Genomic DNA, 27530 nt, shown 5'->3' on the forward strand with positions numbered 1-27530 from the left:
TCTGAGTTCACAGAGTTAGCAGAATCTGAACAGGTTTTACCCTAATCTTTCGGAAGCATCTTTAATCTCAAAGCTTTCCTAGAGTCGTGTTCTTCATCACACCAGTACGGCCCTGTCTGAAGCGGCAGAGAGCGGAAATAGGAATGAGAATAATCAATCATAAGGCACCCGTTTCATGGGAGAAATGGTGGAAACTGATAATAAGCACCTCTTGCCACAGACAGAAGAAATGGAAACAAGCCACTCGGGGGAGACTCTTCGACTCCAGCTAAGCGCATGTCTCCGTGGTACTCAGACAGGATCTTCTTTGCACTCCCTCATCTGCTTCTGTAAGCCATTCATGGGCAGGACTCAGGCAGCAGACTGACCCACTTCTGGAGTGGGGGAGGCCCCACAAGTGATGTCCATCAGAATGTCCTCAGGGAACAAAGTCCCCTTTTAACATTCTGGGGCTTTAAAAAGAGAATGAATTAGTGGAAGCAAAGCTCTTGTGTCTGGAGTCACCCGAAGTCCTTGTTGTCATACTTCATCAAGGCCATCCTCAGACAATTCTTTTTCCTGCATTCAGTTTTATTTCTCAAAACACTGTCCTCTTCTCTCTCTCTCTTTCTCTCTGTTGGGACCCAGGAGCCAGCAGCTTTAGCTATCCCTTTTTTGTTCCCTTTAAAAACAACTTACTCAGTTCTGATCGCAAAAGACAGGGAAGCAGCAAGGGCAATGCCTGTGACCTCCTGGGTGCAGGTCTCCCCAGCCTGTGCGTGACTCTGAAAACCTTCATACCCCACCAGGTCGCAGTCCCCACAAGCACCTTCCCATATTCCACCAGCTGCAGACTACAGTACAAGACTGCGTGAGAAGTTTCAAACACGTGCCCCCCTCACAATGCAGGCTTCTCCTCCAATTACGGTTTTCCAGCTCATTTCTGCAAATGCTGAAACTGAACTCACTGGTTGTTCCTGTGCTCAATTTTCTAAAACTCTCTCAAACAAGTAGGTCATAGACAAATTATCTTCATGGATTTGAGAGATGTGTCAAGTAACTTTTTAAAGAAAGGCCTTTCTTAAACAGAAGTAGTGACTTAGCCGTTTCTGTGTTCCTAGCTGTCGAATCCCCAGCACCTGTGGCACCTGGAGGGCAGCCCTTGGGTCCCCTACATCCCAGGGTGGTGACGGAGGAAGGGCAGGGCAGGCCAAGCATGGGGAGTCAACAGTACTGCGTTCACACTGGGGACCCTGGGGTATTGAGGGTCTCTGTATATTGGTCACATTCCTTCTCCATGTTCTTTTCAGGTTGTCTCTGTAACCTCATGAGCTGTCCTAATGAATCTTGGCCTTCTCCTCCCTCTTCTTCTCCGAGGTGGCCGTCACCTCTTGGTACTTCCAGCCAATGTTGTGAGCCGGGCATCCCAGGTAGACAGGCTTTCACGGAGGAGGAGACACAGCCTCGAGGGCAGCAGGAACCACCAACTGCTTTTTCTTGTCAGAGGGAGGTAGAGTCCTATCCAACACCCCAAGGTGGTCAGGGTGGCCTGGCCTCGCTTAGTCTGGCAAGCAGCACATCCCTGCTGTTCACCTAAAGATGTGGTGGGGGCCACGGGCCCAGATGGTGTTCATATACTTGTTGAGGAAGACCAGGTATTTTAACTTGTTTCTGTAGAAATTGCCAGAAATGTTCATTGCCCGCACAGTGCACAACCACCCCCTTCCAGCCTAGCAGTAGTCGCGTGGCAATGATGGGCCATGATGGGTGCCTGGAGGTCATCGTTCACCAGACGTGCCTTTCTGCCATCTTTGGCAGACACTTGGGGAAAGCTTTTTTTTTTTTTTCTCTCATTAACAAACATTTATTGAGCACCTACTGCTTATGTCATACAGGTCTATGCACTGAGAATACATCTATGAAGTCCATGGACCTATCACAAGGAAGAGACAGAAAACTAATATTCAAATACATAGTGATACGTCTGATGTGGATCTGTACAACACAAGAAAATAAGGTAAGGCGAAGAGGCAGAGAGAACTGTGGGGTGCTGTTTGAGATAAGGCAGTCAGGGAAGGCCTCTCTGATGAGCTCACAGTGAGCGGGGCCTTGAATGCCAAGTAACAAGTCATGTGGGCAAAGATGGAACATGTTGCGAAGGGAGGCCTTGGTGCATTGCAGGAATGCTAAGTTGGCCCGGGAGGCAGAAGAGGGCAAGGGTGAGACCACCCAGGGCTTCGGTGAGGCTTTTGAATTTTATTCCAAGTGTTTTGGAGGCCACTGGATGGTCTCACACAGGGGAGTATTTTAAAAGGCCAACACGGCTGCTGTGTGCAGAATGGATTGCAGGGGGAAGCAAGACACCGGTCGGGAGGCTACTGTGGTTGCCCAGACAGGAGACGACGGTGCCCTGGGTCAGGCAAGTGGTGGGAAGGGGGCAGATTCCGGATATGGTTTGAAGACAGTCGAGGCTGGACCTGCCGATGGACTGGCTATAGGCTGTGAGCAAAAGAGAACAGTCAAGGAGGCCTTGAGGTTTTCTTGTGTGTTTATTCATCACAAGATGTGCTGACCTTCAGGCAGGCGTGTGCTAGGCACTGGCGATGTGAAGATGCTCAAGACACCACAAGTGCCTCCAGGAACTCATCGTGCGTGATTTCAGACTTCTAGACCTCCAGACGCAAGTATGGAGTGCTGTGGGGTGGGCGTGCGAGAACAGATCGTCCGTATCTGGGATGTGGTGCAGGTTTTCGTTTGAGTTTAAAGGGAACACAGACACAGAACGTGGAGAAGAGTATCCCAGAAAGTGCGATCAGCAAGTGCTCAGTGGGTGTGGGAATGGGGAGCGGGGCCTGGGGTCGTGGAAGAAGGGAAGGCTGGGAGAGCAGGTTGGGGACAACTTCACCCAAAGACAGTGGGGAGGCTTTTACACAGGAGGGTGATAAGGTGGTCCTCCTCCTTATCTAGCGGGTGACTCATTCACTGATATTGACAAAGAAGTTGCGTGTGAACTAAGCCTTATCCAGTGTGCATTGCTTCAATCACAGTATCATGTTGTCTTTGACTCTTTCATAAAGAAATGAAATTTCCTTTTCTCTTCCTGGTATTGGCAAACAGAAGCACGATTGCTCTTCAGGCAGAGAAATACTGTTAATCTTGCTGTTGATGAACGTTTGTTGAACATCTCGGTGCTGAGCACTGTGTTGACTGCTGGGAATTCAGCACAAACAAGAGGACATTCTTGCCCTTGCAGAGCTTGTTGCATGAGGTGGGTGTAGAACAAATGGTTTCAAATGTGATGTATCATCAAAAGAAAGTTAAAAAAAAAAAAGTAAAGGGTGCTACAGAGGCATTTAACGGGGTGCTAACCTCATTTAGGAGTTCAGGGAGGCTCCCTGAGGAAATGGTCTTGAAGTGAAAACTAGATTGATGAAAATTTTAGCATCAGCAGCAATGTCATCCCCTAGTTCTTCAATAATGAGCCTTTTTTTTTTCTTCAAGTGGTTGCTTCTCTTCTGCTTTTGAATCACGCCCAGCTCTTGCCTACTTTGGAGAGAGAAAAAACCCACATCTCCCACTTTCACATCTGCAAACTAAGTTTTTCATTATGTTCCAGCACGAGCCACGCAATTCAGACCCGTCCTGCATTGACACTCACACCCGCGTTCTTGTGATCAGGTCCTGGGCCGTGGGCATGGGCATGACAGTGGAGGGGACTCCAAACGGACCTCCACGGCCGAAACCCAGCACGTGAGCTGTAGTGGGACGGGGGAGGAAACCACAAGGAGCTTCCTCATTGGAAAGACATGCAGAGGCCTGTGGAGCCCGTTCAGCAGGTGCTGGAGGGCCCTGGAGGGCTGGAGCCTGACCTTGCAATGGCAGGATCGGTGGGCGGGGCACAGGAAAGAGAACTGAGAGTTGAGGCCGTATGGATTTACGTCTGAGCTTTACTACTGACTGTTGTGTAGCTTTCAACTAATTACTCAACTTCTCCGAGCCCAAATGCCACATCATCTACCTCAGACACCTGTTAGGAAAATTAAGATTGCCTATACTTTTGTAGAAGCTGCGTGAGCACCTGGCACAGGTTTGGGCACGCAGTAAGCACTTGCAAGTGATGACGATAATGGTAAACCCAACCCAAACCCCAACAGCTAACATTGCCGGGTACTTACTCTTGATGCTAAGTGCTGCGCATGCATGCTGTCATTCGGATTGCCCCCGACAAACCCCTGGGAAAGGACCAGAGCCCAGGAGGTGTCCAGATAGAAGAGCTGACGTGAGGGCAAGCAGAGGCAAGTAGACGACGTAAGCGGCACCATCTGCACCTGGCCCGGCTGGGATCACAGGCCTCTCCCCGAACTTAGCACCCCAAGGGCTGCTGTGAACTTAGCTCCAGCTGCATGTCCCAGGTCATTACACCCTTTGTTCCCCACCAGGGAAAAAGGCTGATGATGCCAAAGAGCTTTGCTCCCTACCCATGGGGCTGGGAAAGCCTCCTCCTGCATCTCCCCTGCTTTGATAATCAGGAACAGATGATGATAGGATTTTAAACTATCGGAGCCCTCCTCCAAGTTCAAGCTATAGTTCCCAAGGAATGGGGGGGGGCAAGGGGCGGTGTGGCCAGCAGGGCGTGGATAGATGGCAAGGGAGGGGGGTGATGGGAGCCGCACCCAACAGCTTTATGGAGACCAGCTGAAGACAGAGGGGTCTGGTGTGGGAGGAGGATGGGTGGGGCCGTGGCAGGCCGTGAGTCGGCCTCACCTTAAAAAGAGTTTGGGCTAGGTTTTGAAAAATGCTGCTTATGAATGATTTCTTTTTGCTTTTACCCTTTAAAAAAAGATTTTATGTATTTGAGGGAGAAGGGAGGAAAAGGGAGGGGGAGAGGGAGAAACAGACCCCCCAGCGGGCAGGGAGCCCAATGCAGGGCTGGATCCCAGGACCCTGGGGTCAACACCTGAGCTGAAGGCATACCTTTCACCAGCTGAGCCACCCAGGCGCCCTTGAAGTGTTATTTCTGCAAATGAAGTCTCAGAACTTCCTAGAAACAAGCCAATGGGTATCCATGTCTGTAGCACACAGGGCTCATATGTGTCTGATTTCAAGCGGGTCTAATTTCATTTTAACAAAAGATAAGGCTTTTTATTGGAGTCATTTCTCCAGAAATAAAATGGAATTGAGGAGAAATATGAGAAACTGTCTTTGAGTATCGCTGTGGATGATGGTTCATCAGGGCCCTGGAGTTTTGCAGGTCTGTGCACATGCAGAAAATGTGCCAGCAAGGCCTGCTGAGTGCTAGTGCAGCGGCCTAAATAAAAGGCTGCAGACAGGCAGGGGAGCCAAAGGCCGGCTTGGGAAAAGGATATTGGCAATTGGGTGCGGAGGGGTTGCTGGTGAACTGTTGGCAGCAGTGCAGACTCAGACACGAAGGCCAACTTTGTGCAGCAGGCCCCCTCTGAACAATACACATCGGCTGGAGGAGGAGGAACCAGTTCCTGGGCTGTGTGTGCATTTGTAGCCTCAACGCTGGGCCCCTTGTGTTGTCACAGGAGTAGACCTGTCAGCTCCAGGGTGAAGGGTCCTCAGAGGCTTCTCTCCACCTTGTCCAAAGTGGTTATTTCCTAGTTCAGCTCCTTGGTTTCTTTTCACAGCATTTACTACAATTTATTTGTGTGTCTCTCTTCCTAGAATGTAATTCTATTAGACAGGGCCTGGGATCTGTTTTGTTCACTGTCGTAACTTTGGTCTCTAACGGTGCTGGGCACATACTACTAAGTGTTCAATAAATAGCAATTGAATGAAAAATAAATATCAGTCAGAGATCACTCATTCCCCTTTCCTGGAAGTGGAACGGCAGCCAGCGTTAGCAATTTACTTAGAGAAATACGGAGAAACCTGGTATGTTTGTAAAAAATGCATATGAACTGTAGGGGAGCAAAATTTACCACCCCAAAATGTGTCTCTTTGGCATAAGGATTATTTTACGCTGATTAATTTTAAGAAACAAAGACTCAAGATGGTTTTTTTTTTTTTTTACCTCCCCCTAAAGTGCCCAGAAACATGTAGATGGGGGCCTGCAACAAGAAAGAGCGATCACCAAAGATAACTTTGTTTTATATCAGAAAGACTTGTCTGCAAGGCATGGCGAACATCTCCTCTTCCCATCTTTCTAGGAAATGTCTTCCTCTCCTTTGACTCCCAAATCCCTACCCTCTTCTTAGCTCAGATACCATAGAAGCCTCATCCGCCTACTGCCTGTGGGTCTCATATTCTTATAGGGTCGCTCTACATATGTGTTTAAACTTGTCTTTCTGTTACTCTGTCTTGTCAATTTGATTAGACTGCCAGAAGAATCTAGAAGGGTAGAGAAAAATCTTCCCCTGCCCGACAGTTGGCGTAGTCGGCAGGACTTACTTCCACGTCTGGATATTGCTCACTCCGAGGCTGCTAGAGCTGAGAGGTCCTGACGCCCCTGACAAGCACCTGTAGAAGCTAAGAATTCTTACCACGAGGGGGTCCCAGATCTCTGCCTGTAAGGTCTGCTGGAAGTGAGCATGATGAGGAGACTTTTTTTTTTTCTAAATTTAGTTTAGCAGGATAAAATATGTGTGGAACTAACTGCTTGGATAGGGCCACTCTGGTTAAGAAAAGAAAAAGTTGGGCCACCTGGGTGGGTCAGCAGTTTAGCATCGCCTTAAGCCTGGGGCCTGATCCTGGAGACCCGGGATTGAGTCCCACGTCGGGCTCTCTGCGTGGAGCCTGCTTCTCCCTCTGCCTCTCTCTCTCTCTCTGTCTCTCTGTCTCTCATGAATAAATAAATGAAAATCTTAAAAGAAAATAAAAGGTTGGTAATGAGCACTCTTGGTTTCTATTGATCCTTTTCCTTCCAAAGATGGTCATTGTTTTTGTCTCTATCTCTTATGTAGTTTGTCCTAAGGAGGAAGGACCGTAGAGCAGAACGCAGGCGCAGCCACTGTAAGCCTTCTGTTCAGGCTGCCCGCATGGGCTGGCGAGCTCCTGGTGACCAGACCAGCCTCTGTGGACATCAACTTTGCTGTGAGTCCCCTATGTAAAAACTGGATGAGGCTTTACCTTTCGTCTCCTTCTCTGTCCTGAGAGCTTGGCCTTGTGACTAGTGAGAATTTTCTCTTCATCCTCCCCATCTGGAAGGTACCCTTTCTGGGGTGCATTTTGGTGGCCAGGGAAATAGACTGGGGTTCTGTGGCACAAAGTCATAAGCAGCACTCTCTTTGGCCAGCCATGGCAGCTCCCAGGGAGTTTGCCATAAAGGTCCCAGTCCCTAAGAAGCCTCTGCAGTCTCAGCCTTAGTTTCTTACTGCTGGGAAAGTCTCATTCTGGTAGCACCTTGCCTGGTGTCACAGATGGGCAGGTGTGTGACTGGAGGGATCTCACGTTCTTGTGGGAAACCAGAGACACTGTTTTCACTACATCATCCTTACTACCTGTGTAATGAAGGGTTTTGCTTCCCTAGACAATCCCTGGGAGTGAATTTGTTAGAACTGGTGAGGGCTGCGTATTTTGCGTTCTCTTTTGGGATGCTTCTTGCATCCTTGGTCAAGCCATAAAGAAAGCTTATTAGTTTGAGTCATTATTGAGATTAATAGATCCCATTTGTCGGGGGCCAGAGGATAGATCTTTAGAATTGAAAACTTCTATATTTGAAAAATTTTGGAGAGCTCTCATCCTAAACTCTTGCCTTATTGGCATCTGTGGAAAAGACCAAATTAAAAAGTGGATACAAGGAATTATAATGGCTAGCCTTAGGGACTCCTTTTGACAAGATGAAAGAACAGAAATTAGACTTAGAACAAAAATTAACACTCCACATTCAATGTAAATTCTTTCATATTAAAATCCAAAGAATTAAATATGCTACCTTCCAGCACACCAGCTTATTTTATGTCTAAAAACTGCTGTTCCAGAAACTGTAGGTACAAAAAATGAAAAAATGCACAATCCTATTGTTCTGTGTCCTAAGAGCTCGGCTTGGCTTTCTGTCTGCCCGCAGGCTCTTGGTTCTTTTGACTACCTTTGGGAGTGACTCTGGCTCTTGAGAAGGTACTATCCTTTGTACCCTCTTTGAAGGCATCTCCTGATGCATGAAGGTGTTCCGTATTACCCAAATATTGACTGTTTGTCTCGGCTAAAAACTGGCAAGATATTTAAAAGAATTTTTTGGGGGTGGGGGGGTAACAGTTCTGTGGTTAAAAGTTGATTAGAAGTTGGAAGATGATATTCAAAGCCTGACAGGATTTTTTAAGGTCTCCTACCCAAAGCTAAAGGAAAACCATGTGCCCAAAGGGAGAGAAGCAAATGGAGATGATGTATCTGGATGAGGGGATCAGCCCCTTTGATATAATTTAGGCTGCAATTCAGTTCTTTGGAAAAAAAAAAAAAAGATGAGAGCAGCTGTTATTATTTTATAAGTCTTTGCAAAACTGAAAAAAAAATAGCTCCAGAGGCAATCCAAGGTCCATCTATTCCTTTTTACTGACTTAAAAACTTCCCCTATTTATCTCAAAAGGCTTGTGAATTATTGGCCTTGGGAAACCAAAGTCCTTCTTGGAGGAACTTCCATTCTTTTTTTGTCCCTTGAAGAGGTAAATCTCACTGTATCTTTGAAATGTAAACACCCCAGGAGGTATCTAAAATAATGCCCATATTCACCTAAGACTAAAAGGAAAAAAGAAAAGGAAAAGGGGTCTTATAAAAAAATACAACTCCTCCAGTTTCCATAAGATTACTTGTCAAGGACAAAGACAAATCAGGCATCTTCACTAGTATTAATGGTAAAAAGCTTTAGCCATCTGAACGGGTAAACTGAACTTATAAACTAGTGAGTTTTCTATTGTTATATCTGACTCAGCTAAATTTTTAAAATTAAAAGTTATAAGAACGGTACCTGGGTGGCTTAGTCAGGTGAGTATCTACCTTGGGCTCAGGCCATAATCCCAGTGTCCTGGGATCAAGCCTCTCTCTCCCATGTTGGGCTCTCTGCTCAGCAGGGAGTCTGCTTCTCCCTCTGCCCCTGCTTGTGCTCTCTTTCTCGCTCACTCTCTCTCAAATAAATAAATACAATCTTTAAAAGAAAATAAAAGCTCTAAGATCTGTTTGTGTGTTTATGTATGTACAATATAGATGCAGTATTTTTCTACCCTCTGGATGGCATCACCAAAATTAATTTGTAAAAGGGCTCTCTTTAATGATTGGCTTAAAATTAAGTGCTTATAAATTAAGCATTTCTAAATCTCAGGAGTATAATAGAAACTAACCCAAATGTTTTTCAAGTTTATGTTATCTAGGGTATTTTCAGTAAATAAAAGCTAGTTTAAGTTTGCTGGTTGAATTAATACAGACATGTCTTAGAGTTAGCCACATTAAGTAGAGTACTTGTATTCTACTAAATGTCAAATAAATTTATCTACTGAATGTCAAATAAATTCATGTTATTTTTGTTACAAAATTTGTCAGCAAAAAACCAAACAAAAAACAAATGAAAGAAAATCTTAAGATGACAGCTAAGTGCTTAAATATCTCATGAAATTTTCATGAGTAATCTAAGTATGATTGTTAAGAACAGATGAATTAAGTAGATGTAAGATAAGAGTTTTAAGGTGAACTTTTTTGCAATGATTGTTTTATGAAATGTTTAGTTTCCCAGATCTCTGTGTTAACTTCCACCCTTAGAATTTTGCTAAGTTGAATTAAATGATGAGAATTCATTGACTGTCTAGATCCTTTGCAAATAAAAAATAAAATACTGAAACATTAATTGCTAGACAAGTCTATTTTTGTCTTCTTATTGCTGGGAAACTGAAGATGTTTCTAGTGTGTTAAACATGTCTTTTGCCACATTGGAAGATTGTATTATTGAAAAGGGGCATAGGCCTGTGTGTTGTGGGGTCTCTGGGTTAGTTTTCTTACATTGCAGTATGGAGCCTTCATTTTCTAGATGGTTTCCATGTGTGTTATGCTCTGCTTTCTCAGGTTGCTGGCTACGTCAGATTAAGATCCACCCTAATGTCCTCATCTGAACATAATCACGTCTGCAAAGACCCCTTTTCCATGTCAAGTCTCAGGCACAGGACCCCAGCTATGTCTACTATGTGCCCTGAATTGTTCAGACCCTGGGAATGATGTAAGGGAGCCTGCCTGTGGGTTCAGAAGAGCTGGCTCATGTGCTCATTCTCACCACACTTCACACTCTCGTGTTTCTAGCACCTAGAGGTCCCTACTTAGCCATGAGGAGCCCTGAAGTGTTTATACCCTGGACCAATCCATGGGAGCCTGACTACGGGTTGGGAGGAGCTGGTTCATGAGCACTTTGTTTCTTACCACATTCTTGCCCTGTGGTTTCTAGCACCTTAGGCCTTTTCTCAGGTAGATGGGAAAGAGAGAGTAGAACAAAGGAGAGCAGGGACTAAGCAACTCTCTAGCACAAGGCAGGCAGGAGTTGGAGGCTCATCAATGAAGAGGGTCACTCAATCCACTGTTACTAAGTCCCTTCGTGGTCACCAAAAGATGTTTCTGGGTAACTGGGGAGTCCCCAGGCCCTGATGCCTTGACGTGGCCAGACCTAGATGAGTTGCCAAAGATTGGTTTTGTCACAAGACAGAAGTCAAGGACAGGCATGCAGCAGAGCAGATGAGTAACAGAAGCAGGAAAATTTATTAAAGTGAAAAGTACACTCTTGTGATCTAAAAGAGGATGAGTTCGAGAGAGAGAGAACTGCACACCCTGGGTGTTGGGATTTTATCTTTTATTGATAGTTGTTGAATACGGGGCAGAATAATGATTGGGGGAGGGGAAGGAGGGTTTGGTGTTTTTTGTTTAAATCCAAATCGACTCTAATGTGTTAGGCAGCCCAAGAGGGAAGGCTTTGGGATCAGGAAGCTGATCCCATAGTTAATTCCTACAAAACAAGGAGAATACATTAACTGACTAGGTGTCCATTACCAAAATCATCCTCGGCTTCCAAATTGTGTCTCACTAGGAATATTGCTGAAAGTTCCTGGGGTTGAGAGTGACAGGAGGCATCCCTCTTGTCAAATGCACTGACACCTTCACACTACCTGAGAAGGGATGTTGACTTCCCTTCACTTCCCCCATTGCATCTTAGACTACCGTGAGGGCAGGCGAGTGGGCTGAAATGCTATAGAGATTGGGGCTGCTTCTTTCCATTTCGGAGGAATCAGTATATTTGGTGACCAATAATAATACCCTTTGTAAGCCTCTAGATCTAGTACTGATGGATGGGGTAGAGGTTCTGGCCTTTGTGAAGAAGGGGCAGCTATTTTATATAGTATTAAGCATCATAGATCTAAGCTAGAAGTACTTCCAATCTGAGAGCAGGACCAAGAACGCCAAACATCCCAGGGGTAAGGACAGATGAGAGACATGATCAAAAGTATGGAACTCCTATCTAAACCGGACAACTTTCTTGTGAGCTTTATTCATGATTCAGTCCCAAGGGAGCTGTACCTCCTGAGTGCCCCGACTGGGTAACAGCTCCGACTGGTCCTCTTAGGAAGCATGCGGTCATGCGTATCTTGGATTTTATGCTTATTGAGGGATCATACTGGGTTATTTAGGAGAAAACCCTACACAGGAGTCTTAAGATCGGAGGCTGTCCTAATGACATGTGTGGTGGCCCTGTGCCTGACAAAGAACAGGAAAAACAAGGATAGTCTGATTTCTGAGCCCAATGCCATTATAGCCAAGGTAATAGTGTCTAGTAGGATGGCAGGAATCCATCCAATCCCTGTGGCGTACCATGGGCAAGAATTTTTCTCCTGAGCATTCACACAAGGCATGTTCCAAGGATCATACTATTCAGAAATATCCAGGAAACTAGAAGTAAGTAGAGGGGCTGAGGGAACAAAAGAGATTTACCAAGTAGCAACAACAAAACATATAGTCCTAGAGATTATGAAGCGTATTCATAAATTCACCAACCTAAACAATGCTGGTTTCACAGGCAGTTCACAATTGCTTACTTCTTAGTATGAGCAGTGTTAGGGGTCTCCAGAAAAAGAAAAACAGACATAACTTTCCTGATGTAAGAAAAATAGAAAAATCATTTTGCACCCCTCCCCACCCCCATCTTCTGACAAGATATAAGAACAAACAGCCACTATTAGGCCAGGAGATAACCTAATCACATCAAGGACAATAAATCAGTGGCAAAACTCTCAGTGCTGGCTCAAAGTAGACTGACCTGAGGCACATTCTTGAGGTGACTTTACAGGATCCCTTGGAACCAGGTACTGGGCCAACTGGAACCAGAAAACTGATGACATTGACTCTTGTTGGCTTGGTGACTTTGACTTGGACTCAGTCACCTTAAGATGACGATTGTCCAATTCCATGTGTATTCCCCACTATGCAAGCCCCTTCATGATTACGTATGCATCCTTGGTTTAAAATTTCCTCAATTTTGTTGTTCAGGAAGACACTGCTTTGGGAAAGACCCTGCAGTTCTCTTTGCTTGTTGCAAGTAAAACCCTTCCTTTTCCTATTCTTTGCCTTGGTTGTGTCTTTTGGCTCAAGATTCAGCAATAGCTAAACCCAGTTTTGGGTAATATTAGTATTCACTAGAAATTAAAGTTCCTTTCTTTTTTCAAGTGGTCTCTACATCCATCTTGGGGTCAAACTCATGACCCCGAGATCAAGAGTCACATGTTCTACTGACTGAGCCAGCCAGGTGCCCTTAGTAATTAAACTTTCTAAGAGTTAAGAATTCTAAGCTTTCTATGGATTAAGAATTTTAATTAATATATGTAATTAAAGTTACTAGAAATAACAAGGTCAACATCTTGGAAGAGGACTTTACCTCCATTTTGACCACAGTTTGTACATTCTAACTGATTAAGTTCTTCTTTCCACTTTATCTTTTAACTCAGGCAAAAGATCCCACAGGCAAAGCATCCTGTGATGGGAACTGAAACTACCTCTCAAGCAATGACAACTGCCCTGATGCCTGCAAGACCCGTGTGATTGACCCTGAGATAGTAATGGGTTTGACCTTTACTGCCCACCTGCATGTACCCACGAAAACCTTTGTCTGACATTTTCCTAATATAAACCTTGAAGTATTTTCGGCACTTTGGAGACAATCTTTGAGATGCCAGTCTGCTGTCTTCTTGATGTCCTCACTAAAATAAATTCTTTTCTTGTTTCACCATCACTCGTTTGTCTGCCTTTGGATTTTGGCAGCAGTGAGTGGCTGAACCTGGTCTGTTTGGGACCCCCTGGAGCTAGGTGCCCTTGCACACTTGGGCTCCAGGTACAATCTCTATGCAAGGAAAGTAAAGTGTGTGTTGAGGTAAGAAACAAGTGTAAGAGGTTTGTGGAGAAGGAATCTTTGGAAAGTAATTTTTTTGCATTGTCAGGGCTGGCTAAGACTGGAATGAATGTAATTAAGAGAATGGGCTTTAATATCAAAAGTCAACGGTTGCAAAAAAAATTTGGTCTTCTCTCTTTTAAAAGGACAAACTGTCTTTTGGACTATTGGTATGCTCTCAATAATAGATTGTGAAGGGTTTTTCATTCCCCTAAAATAATCTGCCTAGAAAACAACAAATTCTGTGTTTTATCAATATAATGTCCTAATGCTTCCTGTTGTCTTAATCCGATCTTTCGATTACTGAAGAAAATGGAATCTTCTCAACGTTAAAAGAGCTCAGTTTGCTAACCATTATGCAACCATCTCTATTTGCCTTTTAAATCTTTTACTGTCACTTTCCTTAAGTAGACAATTAAGTATTGTTTTCTAATTATCTGTGATCTGTTGGGGAAGAGAATTTCCTCTGTTCTTCAAGGTCCTTCTAGCTCAACTAAGAATCGCACTGACATGAGACAGATTAACAGGAGAAAATTAAATCTAACAGTGTACATATAGGGAACCCACACAGACACGGAAATTCCAAAGATAGGCAACATCGTGTTTATATGAGCTATGGAGAGGGGTAGGGGCCAGAGGATACAAAGGTGAGGAAGACCATTAGCAGGAAGGTAAGTGGAGGTGTTTAGAAAACAAAATTTGCCCGATTATGAAGACAAATTTCTTAAGTAAAGAAGAATTTCTGTTAATAGCTCTCTTGCTGGTACAATGATGCAGTTGAGGGGGAGATAAAGAGCTTTTCCTGAGTCTGATGGCTTGGGATAGCTTTTAACTTGAAATAGTGTTCATGCCAATTGGTCAATCTTGGGATAGCCTGCCCTTGGCCCCTATAATTCCTATTTAATCAAATATTCAAACCTTTTGATATTGTTGACAAACTTCCCTCAATTCAAATTCTAAATGAAGTCTTTTTGCCTTAAAAATAACTTTGAGATACGAGATATTGGGTTGCTGGAATATCTCAAAAGATTTGCTCTCTCTCCTTTTAAAAGAGGGCTGTCAACCTAATTAGGCTTATTTGCTATGTTAAATTACACAAGAACCACTGTCAAATAAGCAAAGATAAACCTTTCGAATAAGCAAAGATAAACCTTCTTAGATTATATTGTATGGGCCGATATTATTCATATAAGTCTTCAAGAAATTATATACAATTCTTAAGATTCTGATATGTCCTGGTACAATGTCATCACTCATAATTCTAGTTATTATCTTAAAAGGTTGTATGTCATAGAAATAACCAAATTTCCTCACCTATTTCATTATTATAAGCTCTAATCAGACCTTTAAGCCATTTTTAAGTCTTTTATCATTTATAGACAGTTATTCTTTTTCTCAGATGCTTTTATAAAAGTGTTCCTGGTAAAATGCTTTATTTTCATGGAGATTCATGAAAATCATGACCTTGAGATCATGACCTGAGCCTAAACCAAGAGTCGGCTGCTCAATCAACTGAGCTGCACAAGTGCCCTGAAAATGTTTTGAACTAGACCTCTAGAAATCTTGACTGGCTAACTTCAGAACCCAGAAACAGCTTTATAATTTGGTTCAAATACTAACCATTGTTTTTTTCTGTGGTTTCCACAGAGGCTTCTTATTAAATACTTGATTGCTTGTGTAATGTAGGCCTAACTTTTAGAGCCCATTTTATATCACCCCCTTCAGAAATGAGTTTTACTAAACTGACCTATTGTTAGGACTGAGACTGGTTCGGTGAGATGGAACAATCCACCAACTCAACTTCTGGACTGTGAGACTTCTTGGTAGCATATTTACCTCACTTGCTTGACTGCCAGTGGGTCTCATATCCTTATGGGGCCCCTGTAAGTACATAATCAAATTCTTTTCATGTTAATCTGCCTCATGTCAATTTGATTATTAGACCAGTCAGAAGAATCTAGAGGGATAAAGAAATTATTTTTCTCCCCAATAGTATCAGCATATGCATCTATGTCTCTATATGTGACCTCACTTGTTATTATAAAACTGTTATTTGCTTAAATTTTATCATATTACTGTACTGCTAAATAAAAATAATTCAAGGATACACATTAGATAAAATCTATTGGGGAAAAATTGTCTGAATTGCTAAACCCTTGCTACTCAGTGTCACCCATGGACCAGCAGCACTGGCATCACCTAGGAACTTGCTAGAAATACAGAACCCTCAGGCCTCAATTCCAGACCCATTGAGTCAGAATCCGCAAACTACTGAGCCTCCACTTTGAGAAACTGGGCTCTAAGAGATTCTCAATTTAGCCTGTGGGATCAGTTTTGAACTATAGGAGGTAGTTTACTAAAGTTGGGGAAAGAAACAATAGTTTTGATCTAAGCACAGAAGTGAATGATAGTTCCACGAGGAATAAATTCTATGCTTCACAGGTTGACTTTTATTTTTAATCTTCAAAGAATGACTGTTGGTCAGTGGAGTTAGTGGGTGTTTTAACCAAGTATAACTCATGCCGTGCTACTGTCAGAGTTAACACCGTGGAACCATTCAGAATTTCATTCAGGACAGGACAGTAACCATCCCTTGTTTGACTGGAAAGTGAGTATCTGAATGAGGTGTTAATGGTGCTTTTTAATTTTTACAAATGATTCTAATTGATGATTAGTATTCACTTATTACTCACTTATTACAAGATTTTTGTTGTTGTTTCATAAAGTTGGTAAATTAGCTAGCTGCTATTACAAAGATCAACTCGGAGCTTCTTTCTGCAAGGGGACACATTCCTGAGACTGTCAGTGGTTTAAAAACTGAAGCTCAGTACCTGATTCCTCACTTTTTTATTTTTTCTTGGTAACAACCCCAGGTTGAAGAATTAAAATGATAACAGGCTCTTGCCCAAAAAGCAGAATTACAAAAAAAAAAAAAATCCCAGTTCCCTAAACTGGACACATGAGTAGCGATGGAAAAAATAAGTGGTCTGATCTTTCACACTTGAATGAGGCAATTAAATCAGCATTTATTCAGTGCCTGAAGGTGCCAGCGAGGGGCCCATGCAGGGGCTCAGGCTAATAACACCAGATTCCTGTCTTCAATGGGATTAGGTGACTTTGCTTTATCCATGACCGATCTCTTCCTGGCCTGCTGAAAAACCGGGAATTCTCAAATTCTCGCCTTCTCGGTAATCAATTCACTCTGTGCTCTAGGTCAATGGGAGGATCAATGGCAATGAGAAAGTCTTGTTCTTTTTCATCTGGAAAATTAAACCTCCTTTCCAAAATGTCCTTAGTCACTGATCCTCATCAGTGAGGATAATCTTTCCTTTACTCTGGGCAGGTTGTTTTTATTCCGTGGGCCTCCAGAGCAGAAAGAAAAATCATTTTCGAAGCTTCCTCGTCTGTTGAATGTGCCTTGCACACTGGTGCTAAACAGGCAATAAATCATAATAAATGGAAATAGTCGCCCATGGCATGATCTGATGGAGTCGTTTAAACAATCGCTTTGTGTTGACAAAGGGTAGGGTGATTATGCTAGAGGAATTCAAAGGCGCTTGAAACAAATGAACTGGAGAAATTGCTGGAAAGATATGGGGGGGTTTCTTCCCGGGCCACAGACTCCCTTTGCTCCAGCTCAGCCTTGAAGTCCGGGACCCCCAGTAGGTAGGCAACTAAGACCCTTCTGCTTCTGCGGCCTTCCTTCCCCGAGGGGGGCCCACGGCACAGCCGCCCCCGGCCCTGCCCCCGAGGGTGCAGCTTTGGCAGCTGGGCCTGGGCGTCCTCGCACCGTCCGGCAGGTGGGGGGGGGGCTCCCTCCGCAGGGCTCTGCGCAGGTGGGCCGCTTCCGGGGCGCCCCCTCCGGAGCCGGGCAAGGGCGCCGCTTGCATAAACGACGCTGCTGGAGGGCGAGCGACCTCGTGTGGGCCGCCTTGCACGCGGGCCGCCTTGCACGTGTGGGCCGCCTTGCACGCGGGGGCGGCCTTCTGCAGCCTCCCCCCTCCAGCCCCCCCGGCCGCGCACCTGTCCTCACCTGGCCCGGGGCACAGGCTCAGGCCACCGCGCCCAGGCTGGGGCTGCAGGGACCGTCCTCGGCCGCGCTCCAAGGATACGCGGGGCCCTGGGTCTCAGGCCTGGGGGCCGCAGAGACTCCCCTGCGGAGCGGCCGGGGGCTCACCTGGGACCCACCTGGGACCCTGGCAGCCGGGCCACAGGCGGTGACCCCAGGGCGGGCGGCCGAAGGGCACAGCCCAGGAGCAGGCCCGGCGGGGAGGGACCTGGGCGGGGCACCGCGTCCACGTCGTGCCCCACCGGAGGGGGCTGAGGGCTCTTCACATTGGCCTGCTGTTCCCGGGGTTTCTGCTCATTTCAGGTGAACTCAGGAGTGATCGGTGATTTGCACTGAAGTCGTGATTTGCACGACTTAGCTGCCAAGAGGCTGCTTGGGGAGGCGGTAATCCTTTGAGAGCTCTTTCAGTAGGTCACGCACCTAAGAGTGCTAGAAAATTCCAGAGGAGCCTCAAGATGTGCCAGCTGCTGCCCCTGTGCCCCAGGTGTGTGTGTGTGGGGTGAGCAGCTGGAGACACAGCTCCTTGTCCCGGACACCGGCTCCATCAACTGCTTTGCTGAATGCTCCTGGTGGGCGGTGGGCCCAGATGGCAACGTGACTCAGCTGTCCTCTGGGTTAGCACGGCCGCTTCTCGTTGAAGCCTGTGGGCTTCACCTTCACAACCCCTGCGAAAGAAAGATTCAACGCCGTTCCCAGAGGGTCACTAGCCTGAGGTTGCAGCACGATGCTGGAAAGATCTTTTGGCTCAGACACTGAACGTGAGGCCTCTTGAGGCTTCCCAGGCTAGGAGCACTTAGAGAACAAAATGCAAAACACAGGAAGGGCACTTTCAAAACAGAGCTACAGATTTGGCTGAGCGAGAAACGTAACAGGAACTCCTGGATGCTGGCAGCTTCGCCACCTGCAGCCAGCATGCCTCAGAGCTGCTCATTAAAGCTTCTATCAGGTTTGAAGCTCAGCGCCTTGAATCCCCACCGACGGGCTGAGGTCAGAAACTCGAGACTCCAACGGGTTGTCCCTCTGAGCAGTTCATTTAATGGGGCCTCTTGAAACAAGCCTTCCTGCCCTAAGCCCCTCACAGAACCCTCTCCGGGGGGCGAGGCTGGTGTCTGGGTGAAGCGAAGAGGTCTGGCCCGGAGGGAGGGGGTGGCACACCTTGGGCTGGTCTGGACGGAGGCCTGAGCATGCAGGGCCGCTCCCTGTACTGTGAGCCGTTTTCAAAGGCTGGAGGACGATTCCATCAAGGTGGATCCCCAAGACATCTGTGAGTAAAGGACATACGGATCCTAAATGGCTCCTTCTGATTCCAGATCTGTAGTTTTATTTCCTTTCTTTATCTTTTCTTCCTCTATTAAGGTCTTTGAAGAGTTTTGCTCTTGACCCCAAAGAGTCAGGGTCCTGGGGCTTTTGTTCAGGTTCCCAGTGGCTGAGGAATATGTTGTTTGGCTACGTTGATGTGGTTTGATGAATTATCTGAAGAGGAATGACATGAGGGACACCTGGGTGGCTCAGTCGGTTGGGTGGCCACCTTTGGCTCAGGTCATGATCCTGGAGTTATGGGATCGAGCCCAGCATCTGGCTCCCTGCTCAGGGAGTCTACTTCTCCCTCTCCCGACTAGTGCTTTCTCTCTCTCTCGTCACTCTCTCAAATAAAATCTTTTAAAATCTATAAGAAAAGAAAAGAGGAATGACAGGATAATTTTATAGTGCTAAAATGGCAGTTCTTTCCCATTTTGGCAAAGATTATAGGCCCTGAGCCAATAGGGATGAGCCATTCCCTATAATGGCTTAGAGCTGGGTTGAATTTTGAGTCTCTGGATAGTTATAGGCTGATCAGGAGGCCATGAACTCCTCTGGGCTGTTGTGTGTGGGTTTTAAAAGTCTGGACTATAGAGTCAAATCGCCTTGGTTCCAGTCTCTGTTTATCCTCTCTGATCAAGGCCACCCAACACTCTCTAAAGTTTGGTTTTCTTATTAATAAAATGAGAGTAATTGTAGTGGCTACTTCACAGGGTCATTAGGAGGTTTGAGAGCACTCAAGAACTTCAGCCACCCACTAGAGTGTCTGGCACACAGCACGAAATGAGTGGAAAACGAAGTAAATGCTGTTGTTATCACTGGTTGACCAAAGAAGACCCCATCCCCTCGATGAGGCTTTCTAGAGGCCTCAGATTCAACTAAATCTGGAATTACTCTCAATGAGTCAGCTTCATCCAGATCCAGATCTGGAGAATCCAAATGCAGCTGATCGACACAGCTGCCACGCTCCAAGATCTGGGAATCCAACAATACATCAAGTATATACCATATGCAGGAATGTACCAGCATTTCCCTTAAACAAGTCGAGGAAAGCCTTCGAATCAGGGTACAATATAGTAGAAGAACATAATCTTCTGGAGTTAGAAGACAGGTGCGTGTACAATGTCAATCGCTAACTAGCTATGTGACCTTGGGCAAACTACTTAACTTCTCTGAACCTCATTTTTCATAACTTCAATACAAACTACTTTCCTTGCTTTTTTCCACAAAGTTGCCTTATATGAACGAATTCGGTAAAGACACTACACAAACATAGAGTGGGATGTTACTTTTCTGATCTCTATTACCTGACAAGAACTCTTTAAAACAGTAAGAGGTTTTTGTTTGGTTTGGTTTTTGGCTGCCTTTTAGTGACTAAAATTGATAGAAAAGGCTTTGGATATCCCCGGATGAGCTGGATGGACTCTATTTTTTCCTGTGTGTGGCAGGTCAAGTATGAGATGGGGACTACCTGTCCCCAGAGTCTGGATGCTGGAGTTTCATTCCAGTGTAAAGATCAAGAGACAGTTGCACTGGGAACTTAGAAATACTACTGCACTCCTGAGCCCTGGGAGTAGAAAGGATTGCCCCAAATCTCTGTTTATATCTACTTGAAATGACTGACAAAACTGGATTAGGGTTCTGGGTTCAGAGAGTCTTGGAGGATCGTCCATCAGCACCTTCCTCTTTTTTTTTTTTTTTTAGCATTTTAAACTTGAATAAGTCGAGTGAGTCAAAACCATTTTAATGGATGTGCAGCCAATGGCTTCACTGTCAACTTTTCACATTGCTGTTTTTTGGGGAATGAGTGAAGGTGAATCTGTCCTGTATTTGATTTTTGGTAATGCCTTTCCCTAGGACACAGGAACCCACAATTTTCTGAGAGGAAATAACTATAAACCTTAAGAGGTATAAGCTTCAGTTTCAAAAACTTAAAAACTGAGAACTGTTGTACTTTTGGTATAACATTAATTTTACTAAGTTTGATCTATCTTTGCCAGACTCTAACCTAAAGCAAATGCTAAAAAAAAAAAAAAAAAAAAAAAAAAAAAAAAAAAAAAAAACAAAAAGACAATGAATGGCTCAGGTCAACCACTTGGGTATAAATCTTATCTAAGTTAAACTCAATTGTCTTTGTTCTTTCATCTTCCCAGGGTAGCTTGATTAAATGTAAATGCGGGAAAAAGGGTAATTTTTTGTCATAACTTGTTTCCATCTTGAGGAGGAGATCTCTATTTCATGATTTTATGAGAGATATTCATGAACATCATGTGCTTTCTTTACCCACAAATTTACAGCACTGTTAATGTTCCCTTTTCAGGATCCAGAGTTCCCAGGGCATTCTCTCTTTGTAAGATTGTTATCAATTCTTTCTAAGTGGAAATATTGTTGCTTTAAGTAGGTCTGTGTATGTGTTTGTGTGTGTGTGGGGGGGGGGGACTAGAGATGTTTTCTTCCTCTCCCAACATAGCCATGAGGAAAACAGGTCAGCTGCTATCATTGCCTAAACAGGGACAGAATGGCCGCATAAGACGCACCCACGATGACCTTAGCACATCCTCAGACTCCAGCTTCACCTTTTGCTGAATACGAGTGAGTCATTCAGTCTTGAAGGAGACTTTCAGTATAGTTTTTTCCATTCCTGTCTTATTTTTTTTTTACAACAGTATAGAAGACTGGTTGGTTCGGCAGTAGACTAAGGCCATTTCTCATCCGACACATATCTTTGGATAGACTGTTAGATGGTAGGCACTTAGGTCAGGATACAACGGTCAACAAGACAATGGCAGTGCCCTTGCGGAACTAACATACCATTTGAGGGGGTTAGCTGTTTGGCTAATAGAGGTTCCTACTGAGAAACAGAGTCAGAGAATCAATGGCAAAGTCAACTTGATTCAAAGGACCTTGGTGTCTTCATTTATTAAAAGTGGGAATAAAGGTCAAATGTGATTGGAAACTCAGGGTGCAAGTGGTATCGTTTGGGAACCCTCCCTCAGAAGTTCGAGAATGCATCTAAGTGATGAAGATAGAAGAAGATAGGACAGCAACAACTGTTTAATGATCTTTGGTGGCAGGGTGGGGTGGGCGGGAGGTCTTCCAAGTTTCTTTAGTTCCTTTCTTTACTTAGCCATTCATTCCATCGAACATTGAGTGGCCAGTTTGTGACCCGAAGGCAGGGCAATGTGCTGGCCTTTGGGAATATGAAAATGAATTTAAAAAGTGCTCTTTCTGATCTTGTGGAGCTCATATTCTAATGAAGGACACCTAAATAAATGTAATACAATTTGTTAAGCACTTTAATAGAGTTATATACTGACTGATATGAAGATGTAGAAAAATTCCTTCACATTTACTTTTGAGAAAGATTACCTGACTAATGACATTTTCAGGGGCCTTTTCAATTCCAATCAACAACTTTATGCTTACGTATGTATGTGGGATAAAGCCTCTTTGCCTTCATCTGAGAGGGAGATTTCCTTTCATCAGAGCCCTTGTCATCTACAACTGCGCACTTCTCTTGGTAAAGAGCATGGATGAAAGTGGAAGCGAGCTTTAGCTTTCAAATTAATAACAGTAGATGAATTAGAAATGATTTAACTTTTCAGCATCATTTGACCTTCCTGTTTTACCATTTCTCTGACCAATCTCCCTTAAGGCACAGACTGGTTTGAAGTTTCTATAAAAGGAAAAGAGCTCCAGTAGCATCATATGCTTATTTCTGCATCTGTTTTCCATTTTCTGCTAACTTTAATATATGAACCAGTGTAAGGGGAAAACTCAATTGCTCTCTTGGCAGCTACAGAGCTAGTTCACCCTTGGCTACTGTATATTTTTTTTGGCTCAAAAACTTCCCAGGGCTAGATCAGAGTATAGTGGTTTTTTGTTGTTGTTGTTGTTGTTGTTGTTGTTGTTTTTGCTGCTGTGTGTTTTTTTTTTTTCTTTTGTGATGGATACATTTTGGCTCAACTCTGAAACAAGCTGGATTTTCCTGTAATTGAAAATGTTTGGTGACTATGGCAACACTCTCATTAGCCACAAGGGAGTACTCATTTGTTGGTGAATGGACATTTTTGTCTTTTCCTTTGTACTTTGCTTTCAGGCAAGCAGCAGACCCCTCTAGGTATATTCTGGGTGCTTTGCAGCCTTGTCCCATGGAACTTAACATCTAGATGGGAGATGTGTCTTCTCAACTCCCTCCTCAGCTCTCCCTGACAGCTGCTATCCTAGACTAAGTTCTCGTACTCAAGCCTTATGATACTTTCTCTAGTGGCTGTTCAGCAGCTTGGTGTCCTTCCTGTGAACTCAGCCAAGGTTGAGAACCTGACATAGGCAGAACCTGAATGGTGAGCACACAGTTGAAAAATTGAGGAGCTAAGAACCTAATACCAAAGGAAGGCATCCCATGTTCTCTGGGTCCTAACAGGGCCAGAGATAGGAGCAGCTCCAGCATCAGGCCCAGTGAAGACAGTGCTCAGATGGTTTGGGTCATCCTAGGTGGGGCTGTCAACCGCTCAGTTTGAATTGCCTCTAACATGACTCCTGTGGGCTCAAGATTGTGACCATGATGTAGAATTAGCTAATAGCTTCATTTGAGGCTAAATATCTGTCCAGTTCCTCAAAGGCTGAGCCATGGCCAAGTCATGGGAATGTTGCTTTTAATCAACTTACACTACTAAATAACTCATGATAGCCCTAGCAAGAACAAAATTAGCTCTGGACCAACTGCACCGAGAGCTACAGTTACCCTTATTCGCTGAGCAGGAAAGAACTAAATCAAAAGCTGTAATTAAAAAAGATAATGATTTTTAAATTAGTTTTTATTAATAGAATTAAGCTATATTAAGTCTTGAGATGGTATCATAAATATGCTAATAAAATGTTCTTCCCAAAGGAAAACATATATGCTGAGTAATTTAAAAGTCATATATTGCACATTGGTTTGTACATTAAATATTAAATGTATTAACTGGCAATATAAAGTAGCTGAAGGACATTTTGCATCACTAGCTAAATAACCAGGTAACTGCTTACCCAGTCTTTATATAATGGGCAGGCTAAATCCCTGTTGATGGGATATTAAGTTGGCTATACTGACTAGTCGGAGAATGGCCATTTCTTACAAGGAACTGCAGAATGAGACTGGGTGTTCTGTGTCTGTGCATATCACCTAGTAGGAAAGGAAGAAAGATTGGAGTAGGATGACTTAGATGATCAAGAAACAACAAATTCTCCTGTGAAGGCCATTAAAATAGGGGAGGGAGCAGTGGAATCTTCTTTCTTGGATGTCTATCTGTCTAGCTCAGCTGTCTAGGGAAGCTCTAGTGTGGAACTGCCTGAGGGGAAGAAAATGAATGGGATTAGCTCCTGGTGAGCCTCTCTAATTGCGCCAGCCTGATGCTGTGCGGCAGCATGTTGCCTTTTAGAAGGCTGCCAAGCCTTGTTGGATTCTCTAATGGTGAACTCGTCACTTTCCCTAAACCTACTGTCATCTTCACTCTCCAACTTCTCCAACCTTCTGCCATTGGGTATTGGGGCGCCAGCCTCCCCCGAGGTCCCTTCATAAGGAAGCTGGCAGTCCCCCATGTCCAGGCCTCTGCACTCCTGCCCTGGCCGAGGCCCCTGTTTCAGCTCCTCTACAACATGGCGGTCGGTGGTTGCCATGCTGTCATCACTGCCTCCACCTCCAGCCTTTCTTGTGCCCTCCCCCAGCCCTGTTGTCTCCATTGTGCTGCCCCTGTGGCACAGCCTGGGCCTAAACTGCAGGCTTGACCTCCCTCGCACATGGTACATCCCATGTTTCACTGCAGTGAAAATGCCTTCCCTGCCCTAACCCTCAGGTCCTCACTTTCATTAATTTTGCTATGACAGGATTGCCCCACAGCTTCTTTGCCTTCCCAAAGCCTGCCCGTTGTTCAAGACTCTGTTCAAATGTCAGCACATTTTTGAAGTCTTCTTTGATAAGCTTGTAAGAGATGCACTTTGTGCATCTTTTCTGAGCACATGTTGGCTGATATTTACTTATGGGGATATTGGTATGGGCCTTGCCTACTGGATAACTGTTTATTCATCTTTCTGTTCCTTGAAGTGCTAAGGTAATGGCTTGCATCAAAAATTTGTTGACTCAAAAAAATGAATCAACTCAAACAAACAAACAAAACAAACCTCACCCCCCTAACAACAAAAAACCCTTGCCCAGTTGATACTAACTGGAATGGGTAACCAAGTAGATATTCTGATGTCCTTTCTGGTGTGAATCCTATACACAGGGCATATTAAATTGGAGGACAGCTTTGCTATTTATACTTTGAAAGACTGCATTTCAGGAAGAAGCCTGGGTAGAGAAAATAGTGATCTCTAGAAGTTGCCTAAAAGTCCTTTTATATATAATTTGTATTTTGATATATGCATATATCTGTAGAAGGTTATAAAGCTGAAACGTGTCAGCTATAGTCACTCTCTCATTTTCTTTCCCCTTGGTCTACAGTTTCATTAAAAATATTTTTTTTCTGAATTACTAAAATAGCATTTTAATTAGAGACACTTTGGAAAAGAGTATTATCTGAGTAGTAATTCTCATTTTTTCAGAAAAAAAAAAAACTACTAAAAACTTGGATTTACCTCTGTGGTTTTTTTTTTTTCTTTTTTCTTTTCTTTCCATAACATTTCTCCTCTCTACCTTCATATTTTTTTTATTTTTTATTTTTTTTCTACCTTCATATTTATATAAACTGGATTTTCATTCCATGCTATTTTGGGATCGGAGGAGTGGCTTGTCCCAGGGCCTCCATTCACCCCAGGATGGGTCTCAAACATAAATAGTTCTGTTGATTTCTGTTCTTAGTTTTAAGGCATTCTGAAGAATTTCCAGTGATGATAAGGAAGGCTGGGACATTTTACAAAATGACTCCAAAATTAAACTTTAATTTATTCTATCCTCTCCCCATCAAACTCATGATGTATTGCCTTTTCAAAAGGACAAGACAGGATAAGAAGGAGACACCATGAAATGAAAGAGGAGATGCAGCCTCATAATTAACCACATCACCAGTCTGATCAGTGAAGTGCTTCTCCCTGGAAATGGTCATTGCAAACAGCAAACAAGTGTGAAGATGAAGAATGAGAGGCGCTTAAGTTCATTTTTGGCTTGGGGCATGTAGGGCTAAGGCCCCTGGCTAAAGTTTTTTCCTTCTAGAAATTTCACCCAGTGCTTGCACCTTAGCCAACGTCAGTTTGGTTGCTCAGCCATTCCCGCTTAATGGAAATATTCTCTTGAGCTGTTCTTCCACCATAAATCACGGCTGGGGGCTCTGTACTTGCTCCTGTAATCTGCCTTGGCCCATAACAAATGGTTGGAGACAGAATTACAGTTCCATGATGTTTTAGAGGCTTGCAGTAAAGCACCTCCCAGCCTTTAACACCTCCTCTCCATCCCCATTGTGGATGTGGGTGGTGGTGGTGGTGGGGATCTATTTGAACTTGATAAACAAAGCCCATCCATTCCAAGGATACACTTTGCCAGACTCTGTCAGATGACATCTTCTAACAATATACCTGGTGGAGCAAAACCACCAACGCAATGCTTCTTTTAAAACATTGCAGGGATGTCTCACTGTTTTCTTATTTCGTTCAGAAGAAGAAAATGAGAACTCAATGCATTTCAGGTCTCATTGACCATCGATGTACTTCCGAATTTATATCTGTAATTTCCCACACATTTGTGCTCTTGGCAATGAGATGCTCACTCTAAGATCTTATGGTCTTCTGGCCTATGAAATATGCTACTATTCCTCTTTTCAAATGCCATTTTTACATTGAGACTGATAATGAAGGCTGTATGATAGGTACATAAGAGGTCAATAGATCTTTCACAATAGAGAAAGTTCCTTATATTGCCAGGTATAAGTTGTCTAGATTTTTCCATTTTTCCCATCTTAAGAAGTTTCCTCAACTTTCTCTTTGCTGGCTATTACGTATGTAGTTAGGTGCTACAGTGTGTTTGTATAACACATTTTCATACTCAGTTTTGTCCTTGAGTAATTTTTACCCTTGGCTAGAAACTGGTCTAAACCTTCTGGATCTCGTATTTAAATTGCCTGATGGTTTTAGATCAATGTTATTGACAGTATTCTGATTCATTTAGTCTCTTTTTTCCACATAAGAGGCATCCAGTCATTCTTGCTAAAACCTTGAGGATGGCTATTCAAAGTGAAGGTTGAACATAAAGGAGTATTCTCAGCTCACTCAGGATGGTCACATAGGACAAGACAACTCTTGTTAGAGTGCCAAGGCTGTCTGCTTTGGGCAGCAACTGAATGACACAGGAGGATTTTCCATAGGCTGCTGCTCTTCAGCTGGGAGTACTTTGAGATGAGTGCAGAGAAGGCAAGGGAATGGAAACGTTTGTTTCTACAACAGGCTTGTAGGTTAGTCAGAAATTCCTTTTGTGTCTTAGATTTCTGAGCTACAAGGTGAAGATGATTCTCCCATGTTATGGGAGATCTGTCTTTACCAGATTCTCAGAGGCCTGCCAGCTGAAAACATCACCTCATAAGAATTTTCTCCATGAAGTAGCACATATGTGAAGGTAAGGCTTCATTACCTTCCTAGGACGGATGACAACTAGTTAACATGGGCTCTACCGGTTTCCTCACATACTACCAACTCAGCATGTTGCTCAAATGGAAACATGGTTTACTCAAGTTAACAGAAAGGAGCTTCAAAATCCTCCTTTGTCGGCTGATACCTCTGAAGCCACAAGCCAGTGGCCTCCTGGCGATGGTTGACCCCCACCGGAACACCAGTGTGCCGTGGGCCTGTGGT

General features: G+C 44.0%; 1 protein-coding gene and 1 long non-coding RNA gene across 2 annotated transcripts in view; one reads left to right on the plus strand and one right to left on the minus strand.

The window, feature by feature from the left end:
• The window catches only part of MAGI2 (membrane associated guanylate kinase, WW and PDZ domain containing 2), a 1104679-nt gene that overhangs the window by 11042 nt on the left and 1066107 nt on the right, over positions 1–27530 (minus strand). The window lies entirely within an intron of this gene.
• Positions 1857–13485, plus strand: LOC118351337 (uncharacterized). The gene is made up of 4 exons (XR_004806627.2): positions 1857–1996; positions 2559–2663; positions 3097–7035; positions 12903–13485. It is a non-coding gene; the product is annotated as an uncharacterized LOC118351337 (long non-coding RNA).

Source organism: Canis lupus, chromosome 18 (assembly GCF_003254725.2).
Source record: "Canis lupus dingo isolate Sandy chromosome 18, ASM325472v2, whole genome shotgun sequence".
Taxonomy (NCBI): Eukaryota; Metazoa; Chordata; class Mammalia; order Carnivora; family Canidae; genus Canis; species Canis lupus.